Below are 13,016 nucleotides of genomic sequence, written 5' to 3'. Positions count from 1 at the left end.
TTGCGGGTCGGATGCGGACCCATTCCACTTCAATTGGGTCGCAAAAGATGCGGACAGCACTCCGTGTGCTGTCCGCATCCGTTGCTCCGTTCCGTGGTCCCGCAAAAAAAAATATAACTTGTCCTATTCTTGTCCGTTTTGCGGACAAGAATAGGCAATTATATCAATGGCTGTCTGCGCCGTTCCGCTAATTGTGGAACGCACATGGACGCCATCCGTGTTTTACAGACCGCAAAACACACAACGGTCGTGTGCATGTAGCCTTAAAGGGATTATCCCACAAAAATGAAATCCCTTGTGTACTGGATAGGTTATGAATTACAAAGCATGGGGAGTCGAACCGCTTGGGAACCCTGACCCATCCCAAGAAAGAAGGATCCTAAGGTCCCTTCTCTGAATGGAGCGGTAGTGCACGTCGGTCCTCCACTCCTTTCACTTCCTGGGGCTGACAGAGCACTGTCTAATTTTCGTGGGATAATCCCTTTTAGCGGTACATTTACTTTATGTATTAAGCTTTCATGATGTACAGTTACATCATGGTAATCAATCATGGCATGGGCCCAGCACTGACTGGGCTCCCGCTCTAATTGCCAGGATCTGAGAAAATTTCTGCGGTCAATAGTGACTGCGGCAACTAGGCACTTAGAGTGATAGGGCTCATCAGCCCCCCAGCATTGTGATCATTGGGAGCCAATACATTGCTGCCACGCCTGCCATGACTGTCAACATAGCAATAGACGGTCTTAAAGGACATGTGTCATCAGAAAACAATGTCACAACCTATTGTGTGATGTTAAACATATACATATATTTTTATTTATTTTTTTATTTTTTTTTATATGTCACTATCTATATTAATATATTAAAGGGGTTGTCTCACTTCAGCGAATGGCATTTATCATGTACTTAAAGTTAATGCAATTACTGATGTATTGCGCATATTGCCTCCTTTACTGGCTTGATTCATTTTTCCATTGCATTATACCCTGCTTGTATCCAGGGATTGCTGCCACCACTGCAGCGCAGATACAAAATGATCGGGAACTGCTACGCATGTGTGCCTATGCACGCTAACATGGTCTGGCCAACAGAGAGGCTGAGACTTTTTCCTACAGTGTGCGAGCTTGACCACTGCTGGTGGATTGCAGGGTGTTTGTAACCATGGAAACGAGCAATTTACAGACGTGGACAAAATTGTTGGTACCCTTTGGTCAATGAAAGAAAAAGTCACAATGGTCACAGAAATAACTTTAATCTGACAAAAGTAATAATAAATTAAAATTCTATAAATGTTAACCAATGAAAGTCAGACATTGTTTTTCAACCATGCTTCAACAGAATTATGTAAAAAAATAAACTCATGAAACAGGCATGGACAAAAATGATGGTACCCCTAGAAAACACAGAACATAATGTGACCAAAGGGACATGTTAATTCAAGGTGTGTCCACTAATTAGCATCACAGGTGTCTACAACCTTGTAATCAGCCATTGGGCCTATATATATGGCTCCAGGTAATCACTGTGTTGTTTGGTGATATGGTGTGTACCACACTCGACATGGACCAGAGGAAGCAAAGGAAAGAGCTGTCTCAAGAGATCAGAAAGAAAATTATAGACAAGCATGTTAAAGGTAAAGGCTATAAGACCATCTCCAAGCAACTAGATGTTCCTGTGAGTACAGTTGCACATATTATTCATAAGTTTAAGATCCATGGGACTGTAGCCAACCTCCCTGGACGTGGCCGCAGGAGGAAAATTGATGACAAATCTAAGAGACGGATAATCCGAATGGTAACAAAAGAGCCTAGAAAGACTTCTAAAGAGATTCAAGGTGAACTTCATGCTCAAGGAACATCAGTGTCAGATCGCACCATCCGTCGTTGTTTGAGCCAAAGTGGACTACATGGGAGACGACCAAGGAGGACACCATTGTTGAAAACGAATCATAAAAAAGCAAGACTGGAATATGCCAAACTACATGTTGACAAGCCACAAAGCTTCTGGGAGAATGTCCTGTGGACAGATGAGACAAAAATCGAAGTTTTTGCCAAGGCACATCAGCTGTATGTTCACAGACGAAAAAATGAAGCATATCAAGAAAAGAACACTGTCCCTACTGTGAAACATGGAGGAGGCTCTGTTATGTTCTGGGGCTGCTTTGCTGCGTCTGGCACAGGGTGTCTTGAATCTGTGCAGGGTACAATGAAATCTCAAGACTATCAAGGAATTCTAGAGAGAAATGTACTAGCCAGTGTCAGAAAGCTTGGTCTCAGTCGCAGGTCATGGGTCTTGCAACAGGACAATGACCCAAAACACACCGCTAAAAACACCCAAGAATGGCTAAGAGGAAAAAATTGGACTATTCTAAAGTGGCCTTCTATGAGCCCTGACCTCAATCCTATTGAGCATCTTTGGAAGGAGCTGAAACATGCAGTCTGGAAAAGGCACCCTTCAAACCGGACACAACTGGAGCAGTTTGCTCATGAGGAGTGGGCCAAAATACCTGCTGAGAGGTGCAGATGTCTCATTGACAGTTACAGGAAGCGTTTGATTGCAGTGATTGCCTCAAAAGGTTGCGCAACAAAATATTAAGTTAGGGGTACCATCATTTTTGTCCATGCCTGTTTCATGAGTTTATTTTTTTACATAATTCTGTTGAAGCATGGTTGAAAAACAATGTCTGACTTTCATTGGTTAACATTTATAGAATTTTAATTTATTATTACTTTTGTCAGATTAAAGTTATTTCTGTGACCATTGTGACTTTTTCTTTCATTGACCAAAGGGTACCAACAATTTTGTCCACGTCTGTATAATGTGATGAAAAATGGATCAAACCAGTAAAGGAGGTAATATGGATAATCACAATACATTAGTAAGTGGCTTGTGTTAACTTTCTCTACATAATAAATGCTATTTGCTGAAGTAAGTCAACCCCTTCCTGACACATGACGTAATAGTATGTCTTGGCGGCATTTTGACGTACTATTACTTCATGGTGATCGGGCAGGCACCAGAGCAGTGCCCGCTCGATTACTGCAGAGGCCCGGCAGCCCCTGATAGCCGGGCCCCTGCTGTATCCGACGACATAGCTGTAAAAGCTTATGCCGGCGGATTAACCCCTTCTATGCTGCAGTCAGCACTGACCGCGGCATAGAAGGTATTTGTGACGGGTGAAGGAGCCCATCGGGTCCCCGCGCTGCTGTGGCAGGGACTCAATGGGTGAGAAGGCAGCCTGATGCCTTGCACGGCATCGTGACCTGCATTCTACGGGGGCCGAGGAGATCCATCCCCACGCTCCTCACCTAGGCAACCTGTTAGTGTATTACTCAGTGTCATACACTAACAGGCAATGCATTACAATACAGCGGTATTGTAATGCATTGCAGAGGGGATCAGACCCCCAAAAGTTCAAGTCCCAGAGTGGGACAGAAAAGTTTTTAAGAAAGTAAAAAAATAAGTGTTTTTTTTTTTTTTTATAACATTTTATTGGTATTTTATCAAAGCATGTCGATCCAATAATTTCTTAACCATCTTTCTTGTACAAATGCAGTCATAGATGTACAAAATCCAGATACATTTCCACTGTTATACAAGTGTGGCATATATGCAAGAGTAAAATGCATGCTTCTAACATTTATTATCCCATCCACCCCCCACCCTCAACTTTTCTCTGGTTGTGTCTCATTGCACCTTCCCTTCTACTGTTCGTGTCATTACTCAATCACTTTCAAATTCCCCAATGTCCCTCTTTGATCCTTATTTAGGTACCACTCTGTATGTCTAAAATTCTTCATAATCTTCTGGATATCCTCTTCTGACAGATTTTTACTAATAAATTGTTTCCACTTGTTTAAGAAGTGTGTCGATGTGCTATTTTTGTGCGATTCTGCCTCTAGTTGGTCCATCAACAAGAAATGTTTCATCTGACCTACAAATTCAGTCATAGACGGGGTTTCTTGTTCTAGCCACTTATTGAGCAAGCACCTCAGCGCTACCAACAGCGTCCCGTCTACCAGTCTTGGTACCCTTAAATGCTCTTTGTACACATGAAAGAGCACCACTTGTGGTTCACAAACTAGATCAATATTAAGTATTTTTTAAGTGTTTTTAATAAAAAAAAGAAAAAGTTTCCAGTAAAAAAAGAAAAAAAACGCCCCTTTCACCTGATTTTATAATAAAAAAAGGAAAAAACACACATATAAGGTATCGTCGCGTCCGTAACGACCAGCTCTATTGCATGATCCACCCCATCTGATAAACACCGTAAACAATTTTTAATAAAAACTGTGTGAAAAAAAGCTATTTTTGTCACCTTATGCTTACAAAAAGTCCAACACCAAGCGATCAAAAAGGTGTATGCCCCCCAAAACGGTATCAATAAAACTGTCACCTCATGAGACCCTACATAAGACAACAAAATTTTAAAATTAAAAAAAACTATAGCTCTCAAAATATGGAGACACTAAAACATATTTTTTTTGTTTAAAAAATGCTATTATTGTGTCAAAGTGAAATAAATTAAAAAAAAGTAGACATATTAGGTATCGCCTTATCAGTAACAGACAGCTCTATAAAAAAAATAAAACCAGTGCCAAAAGAGGCATTTTTTGTCACCTAACATCACAAAAAGTGCAACACCAAGTGATCAAAAAGGCGTATGCCCCCCAAAATAGTGCCAATCAAACCGTCACCTCATCCCACAAAAATGAAACCCACAAAAAATAAAAAAGCTATGGCTCTAAGACTATGGAGACACTAAAACATCATTTTTTTTGTTTCAAAACTGCTATTATTGTGTAAATCTTAAGTAAATGAGAAAAAGTATACATATTGTCACGTCCGTAACGATCTGCTCTATAAAAATCTCACATGTCCTAACCCTTCAGTTGAGCCCTGTAAAAATAAATTAACAAAAACTGTGCCAAAACAACCAATTTTTTGGGTCACCTTGCCCCATAAAGTGTAATAATAAATGATCAAAAAGTCATATGTGCCCAAAAATGGTACCAATAAAAACATCAACTCTTCCTGCAAAAAACAAGCCTTGCACAACACTATTGGTAGAAAAATGTAAAAAATATGGCGTTCAGAAAATGGAGACACAGAAAATGGTTTATTATGAAAAACTGAAACAAGCAAAGTAGACATATTTGATATCATCGCATCCATAACAACCTGCTATATAAAAATAGCACATGATCTAACCTGTCAGATAAAAAAATGGGGTCACTTTTTGAGAGTTTCTACTGTAAGTGTGCATCAGGGGGGCTTCAAATGGGACATAGTGTCTAAAACCAGTCCAGCAAAATCCGCCTTCCAAAAACCATATGGCGCTCCTTTTCTTCTGCGCCCTGCTGTACAGCAGTTTACGACCACATGTAGGGTATTTCTGTAAACTACAGAATCAGGGTAATAAATATTGAGTTTTGTTTAGCGGTTAACCCTTGATGTGTTAAAGAAATAAATGGATTAAAATGGAGAATCTGCCCAAAAAGTTACATTTAGAAATTCTGTCTCTATTTTCCTTTAATTCTTGTGGAATACCTAAAGGGTTAACAAAATTTGTAAAATCAGTTTTGAGTAACTTGAGGGCTGTAGTTTCTACAATGGGGTCATTTATGTTTTGTTTTTTGTTTTTTTACTATGTAAGCCCCACAAAGTGACTTCATAACTGAACTGGTCCTTAAAAGGTGGGTTTTGGAAATTTTCTTAAAAATTGCCTCTAAAATTCTAAGCCATCTAACGTCCTAAAAAAAATAAAATGACTGACAAAATTATGCCAACATAAAGTAGACATATGGGGAATGTTAAAGAGGACCTTTCACCTCTCCTGAAATGCCTGTTTTAATAGCTTCATGCATTCCCAGTGTAATAACAATTCTGGAGCATCTATTATTATGGCTCTATGTTGTACCATTCCTTTATTAGGCCTCTTTTACACGACCGTTTTTTTTTTTTCCGTTTACGGGCCGTTTTTTGCGTTCCATATTTGGTCCGTATATGGAACCATTCATTTGACTGGTTCCACAAAAAAAACTGAATGTACTCCGTATGCATTTCGTTTCCGTTTTTCCGTTCCGTTGAAAGATAGAACATGTCCAATTATTGCCCGCAAATCACGTTCCGTGGCTTAAATTCAAGTCAATGGGTCCGCAAAAAAAAGGAACACATACAGAAATGCATCCGTATGTCTTCTGTATCCGTTCCGTTTTTGCGGAACCATCTATTGAAAATGTTATACCCAGCCCAATTTTTTCTATGTAATTACTGTATACTGTACAGAAAAACGGAACAAAAAACAGGAACACAACGAAAAAAATAAACGGAACAAAGGATCCGTGAAAAACAAAACGCAAAACATTGAAAAAGCCATACGATCGTGTGAAAAGGCCTTATTTGCACAAGAAGTTATGAATGAATTACTATTAGCCTTCAGTAAGGGTACAGAGGGGAGGTAACAAGTTGAGGTGTGTACCTGCACAGACTGAAAATGGCAGCACTCCCCCAACTGGTTACCTCCCCTCTGTACCATTACTGAAGGCTAATAGCAATTCATTCATAACTTCTAGTAGAAATAATAAAGGAATGGCACAACATAGAGCCATAAGAATAGATGCTCCAGAATTGTTATTACATGGGGAATGCATGGAACCATTAAAACAGGCATGTCAGGAGAGGTGAAAGGTCCTCTTTAAGTAATAAACATTTTATGAGGTATCACTTTCTGTTACACAGAAATTGAAATTTTGAAAGTTTCTTTCAAATCTTTGGTAAATTTGGGATTTTTTTATAAATGAAAAATATTGACTCAAATTTATGACTGTCATGAAATATAATGTGTCACAAGAATGGCTTGGATAAGTAAAAGTGTTCCAAAGTTATTACCACATAAAGTCAGATTTGCAAAAAATGGCCTGGGCAGGACGGTGAAAACTGGCCCAGGTTAGAAGGGGTTAAGACTTTCTGTTCTGTACAGTTCACTTTCAGCATCACGGGCAATATTACAATAAAATATACAACATATACAGTGCTGCCCATAATTACAGGTGAAACTCGAAAAATTTGAATATCGTGCAAAAATCCATTTATTTCAGTAATGCAAATTAAAAGGAATTGCATTAAAGCAGCTTAAAATTTGAATTTTGTGAAAAGGTTCAATATTCCAGTCTCAAAGTGTCACACTCTAGTCAGCTAATTAATCCAAAGCCCCTGAGCAAAGGGTACCTCAAAATTGTGACTTTGGGGTTTCATAAGCTGTAAGCCATAATCATCCAAATTATAATAAATAAAGGCTTAAAATATCTCTTTTTGCATGCAATGAGTCTATATCATATGTTAGTTTCACATTTTAAGTTGAATTACTGAAAAAAAAATGAACTTTGCACGATATTCTAATTTTTTGAGTTACACCTGTATTCATACCCCAGGCAAATTTTGACTTAAAGTTACTTTTATTCAACCAGCAAGTAATTTTTTGACGGGAAATGACAAAGGTGTCTCCCAAAAGATAATAAGATGATGTACAAGAGGCAATATTGTGGAAAAAAAACCATTTCTCAGCTTTTATTTACATTTGAGCAAAACGTGTCCAGTTGGCGTAAAAAAAGGAGAACCTTCAACCCAAAGAACACCATCCCCACTGTCAAACATGGTGGTGGAAACCTAATGCTTTGGTGGTATTTTTCAGCCAATGGACCAGGGAACCTGTATCACAGTAAACGGCATCATAAAAAAAGAGCAATACATGAGATTTCTCAACGACATCAGGCAGTCTGCAGAGAAACTTGGCCTTGGGCACCAGTGGACATTTCAGCATGACAATGACCCAAAACACACAGCAAAAGTGGTGAAGAAATGGTTAGCAGACAACATTAACGTTTTGAAGTGGCCCAGCCAGAGTCCAGACTTAAATCCAATTGAGAATCTGTGGAGGGAGCTAAAGATCAGGGTGATGGCAAGAAGACCCTCCAACCTGAAAGATTTAGAGCTCATTGCTAAAGATAAATTTGCAAAAATACCTGTGGAGACATACAAAAAGCTGGTCTGCAATTATAGGAAGCGTTTGATTGCTGTAATAGCGAATAAAGGCTTTTCTATTGATTATTGAGATGAGTATGAATAATTTTGGACTGGACACTTTTTGCTCAAATGTAAATAAAAGCTGAGAAATCTACAGTACAGACCAAAAGTTTGGACACACCTTCTCATTCAAAGAGTTTTCTTTATTTTCATGACTATGAAAATTGTAGATTCACACTGAAGGCATCAAAACTATGAATTAACACATGTGGAATTATATATATAACAAAAAAGTGTGAAACAACTGAAAATATGTCATATTCTAGGTTCTTCAAAATAGCCACCTTTTGCTTTGATTACTTCTTTGCACACTCTTGGCATTCTCTTGATGAGCTTCAAGAGGTAGTCACCTGGAATGGTCTTCCAACAGTCTTGAAGGAGTTCCCCGAGATGCTTAGCACTTGTTGGCCCTTTTGCCTTCACTCTGCGGTCAAGCTCACCCCAAACCATCTCAATTGGGTTCAGGTCCGGTGACTGTAGAGGCCAGGTCATTTGGCGCAGCACCCCATCACTCTCCTTCATGGTCAAATAGCCCTTACACAGTCTGGAGGTGTGTTTGGGGTCATTGTCCTGTTGAAAAATAAATGATGGTCCAACTAAACGCAAACCAGATGGAATAGCATGCCGCTGCAAGATGCTGTGGTAGCCATGCTGGTTCAGTATGCCTTCAATTTTGAATAAATCCCCAACAGTGTCACCAGCAAAGCACCCCCACACCATCACACCTCCTCCTCTATGCTTCACGGTGGGAACCAGGCATGTAGAGTCCATCCGTTCACCTTTTCTGTGTCGCACAAAGACACAGTGGTTGGAACCAAAGATCTTAAATTTGGACTCATCAGACCAAAGCACAGATTTCCACTGGTCTAATGTCCATTCCTTGTGTTCTTTAGCCCAAACAAGTCTCTTCTGCTTGTTGCCTGTCCTTAGCAGTGGTTTACTAGCAGATATTATACCATGAAGGCCTGAGTCACACAGTCTCCTCTTAACAGTTGTTCTAGAGATGTGTCTGCTGCTAGAACTCTGTGTGGCATTGACCTGGTCTCTAATCTGAGCTGCTGTTAACCTGCGATTTCTGAGGCTGGTGACTTGGATGAACTTATCCTCCGCAGCAGAGGTAACTCTTGGTTTTCCTTTCCTGGGGCGGTCCGCATGCGAGCCAGTTTCTTTGTAGCGCTTGATGGTTTTTGTGGCTGCACTTGGGGACACTTTCAAAGTTTTCCCAATTTTTCGGACTGACTGACCTTCATTTCTTAAAGTAATGATGGCCACTCGTTTTTCTTTACTTAGCTGCTTTTTTCTTGCCATAATACAAATTCTAACAGTCTATTCAGTAGGACTATCAGCTGTGTATCCACCTGACTTCTCCACAACGCAACTGATGGTCCCAACCCCATTTATAAGGCAAGAAATCCCACTTATTAAACCTGACAGGGCACACCTGTGAAGTGAAAACTATTTCAGGTGACTACCTCTTGAAACTCATCAAGAGAATGCCAAGAGTGTGCAAAGTAGTAATCAAAGCAAAAGGTGGCTACTTTAAAGAACCTAGAATATGACATATTTTAAGTTGTTTCACACTTTTTTGTTATGTACAAACCGGATTCCAAAAAAGTTGGGACACTATACAAATAGTGAATAAAAACTGAATGCAATGATGTGGAAGTGCCAACTTCTAATATTTTATTCAGAATAGAACATAAATCACGGAACAAAAGTTTAAACTGAGAAAATGTACAATTTTAAGGGAAAAATATGTTGAATCAGAATTTCATGGTGTCAACAAATCCCCAAAAAGTTGGGACAAGGCCATTTTCACCACTGTGTGGCATCTCCCCTTCTTCTTACAACACTCAACAGACGTCTGGGGACCAAGGAGACCAGTTTCTCAAGTTTAGAAATAGGAATGCTCTCCATTCTTGTCTAATACCGGCCTCTAACTGTTCAATCGTCTTGGGCCTTCTTGAACAGTTAGACACCTTCCTCTTTATGATGCTCTAAATGTTCTCTATAGGTGAAAGATCTGGACTGCAGACTGGCCATTTCAGTACCCGGATCCTTCTACGCAGCCATGATGTTGTGATTGATGCAGAATGTTGTCTCGCATTATCTTGTTGAAAAATGCAGGGTCTTCCCTGGAAGAGATGACGTCTGGATGGGAGCATATGTTGTTCTAGAACCTGAATATATTTTTCTGCATTGATGGTGCCTTTCCAGACATGCAAGCTGCCCATGCCACACGCACTCATGCAACCCCATACCATCAGAGATGCAGGCTTCTGAACTGAGCGTTGATAACATCTTGGGTTGTCCTTGTCCTCTTTGGTCCGGATGACATGGCGTCCCAGATTTCCAAAAAGAACTTTGAATCGTGACTCGTCTGACCACAGAACAGTCTTCCATTTTGCCACACTCCATTTTAAATGATCCCTGGCCCAGTGAAAATGCCTGAGCTTGTGGAAAAAATGGCTTCTTCTTTGCACTGCAGAGTTTCAGCTGGCAACGGCGGATGGCACGGTGGATTGTGTTCACTGACAATGGTTTCTGGAAGTATTCCTGAGCCCATTCTGTGATTTCCTTTACAATAGCATTCCTGTTTGTGGTGCAGTGTCATTCAAGGGCCCGGAGATCACAGGCATCCAGTATGGTTTTACGGCCTTGACCCTTACGCACAGGGATTGTTCTAGATTCTCTGAATCTTCGGATGATGTTATGCACAGTTGATGATGATAGATGCAAAGTCTTTGCAATTTTTCGCTGGGTAACACCTTTCTGATATTGCTCCACTATCTTTCTGCGCAACATTGTGGGAATTGGTGATCCTCTACCCATCTTGGCTTCTGAGAGACACTGCCACTCTGAGAAGCTCTTTTTATACCCAATCATGTTGCCAATTGACCTAATTAGTGTTAATTGGTCTTCCAGCTCTTCGTTATGCTCAAATTTACTTTTTCCAGCCTCTTAGGCTGGTTTCACACGGGCGTTGCGGAAAAATGTGCGGGTGCGTTGCGGAAACACCCGCGATTTTTCCGCGCGAGTGCAAAACATTGTCATGCGTTTTGCACTCGCGTGAGAAAAATCGCGCATGTTTGGTACCCAAACCCGAACTTCTTCAAAGAAGTTCGGGCTTGGGATTGATGTTCTGTAGATTCTATTATTTTCCCTTATAACATGGTTATAAGGGAAAATAATAGCATTCTGAATACAGAATGCTTAGTATAATAGCGCTGGAAGGGTTAAAAAAATAATAAAAACGTTAACTCACCTTATCCCCATGATCGTGTAGTTCCCGGTCGGTCTGTTCTTTAGCTGTGGGCTTGGGCTGAATGACCTTTGGTGATGTCAGATCACATGCTCCAATCACATGGTCCATCACCATGGTGATGGAGCATGTGATCTGACATCACCACAGGTCCTTTAGTCACAGCTAAAGAAGAGACCGACCGGGAACTAGGCGATCATGGGGATAAGGTGAGTTAACTTTTTTATTTTTTTTAACCCTCCCAGCACTATTATACTAAGCATTCTGTATTCAGAATGCTATTATTTTCCCTTATAACCATGTTATAAGGGAAAATAATACAGTGAATAGACTGTCACCTAGAACCCATGCGTGGAAATCGCACCGCATCCGCACTTGCTTGCGGATGCTTGCGATTTTCACGCAACCCCATTCATTTCTATGGGACCTGCGTTACGTGAAAAACGCAGAATATAGAACATGCTGCGATTTTCACGCAACGCATAAGTGTTGCGTGAAAATCACCGCTCATGTGCACAGCCCCATAGAAATGAATGGGTCAGGATTCAGTGCGGGTGCAATGCGTTTAACTCACGCATCGCACCCGCACGGAAATCTCGCCCGTGTGAAAGGGGCCTTATTGCAACTTGTCCCAACTTTTTGGGGATTTGTTGACACCGTGAAAATTTGAATCAACGTATTTTTCCTTTAAAATGATACATTTACTCAGATTAAACGTTTGATCTGTCATCTAAGTTCTATTACAAATAAAATATTGACATTTGCCATCTCCACATCATTGCATTCAGTTTTTATTCACAATTTGTTTAGTGTCCCAACTTTTTTGGAATCCGGTTTGTATATAATTCCACATGTGTTAATTCATAGTTTTGATGCCTTCAGTGTGAATCTACAATTTTCATAGTCATGAAAATAAAGAAAACTCTTTGAATGAGAAGGTGTGTCCAAACTTTTGGTCTGTACTGTATATATATTTGCAAGAAAAAGTATGTGAACCCTTTGTAATTATATGGATTTCGGCACAAATTGGTCATAAAATGTGACCTTATCTTTATCAGACAATCAGTCTGCTTAAACATAAATGTTACCATGTTTTTATTGAACACACCATGTAAAAATTCACAGTGTAGATGGAAAAAGTATATGAACCCTTGGATTTAATAACTGGTTGAACCACCTTTGTCAGCAATAACGTTTCCTGTAGTTGCAGATCAGACGCGCACAACGGTCAGGAGTAATTCTTGACCATTCCTCTTTACAGAACTGTTTCAGTTCAGCAATATTCTTGGGATGTCTGGTGTGAATCGCTTTCTTGAGGTCATGCCACAGCATCTCAATTGGGTTGAGGTCAGAACTCTGACTGGGCCACTCCAGAAGGTGTATTTTCTTCTGTTTAAGCCATTCTGTTGTTGATTTACTTCTATGCTTTGGGTCGCTGTCCTGTTGCAACACACATCTTCCGTTGAGCTTCAGCTGGTGGACAGATGGCCTTAAGTTCTCCTGAAAAATGTCTTGATAAACTTGGGAATTAATTTTTCCTTCGATGATAGCAATCCGTCCAAGGCCCAGATGCAGCAAAGCAGCCCCAAATCATGATGCCCCCACCACCATACTTCACAGTTGGGATGAGGTTTTGATGTTGGTGTGCTATGCCTCTTTTTCTCCACAC

The sequence above is a fragment of the Bufo gargarizans genome, chromosome 6, assembly GCF_014858855.1.
Source record: "Bufo gargarizans isolate SCDJY-AF-19 chromosome 6, ASM1485885v1, whole genome shotgun sequence".
NCBI lineage: Eukaryota > Metazoa > Chordata > Amphibia > Anura > Bufonidae > Bufo > Bufo gargarizans.
The sequence above is the reverse complement of the archived record's forward strand: the minus strand, read 5'-3'. Positions refer to the sequence as shown.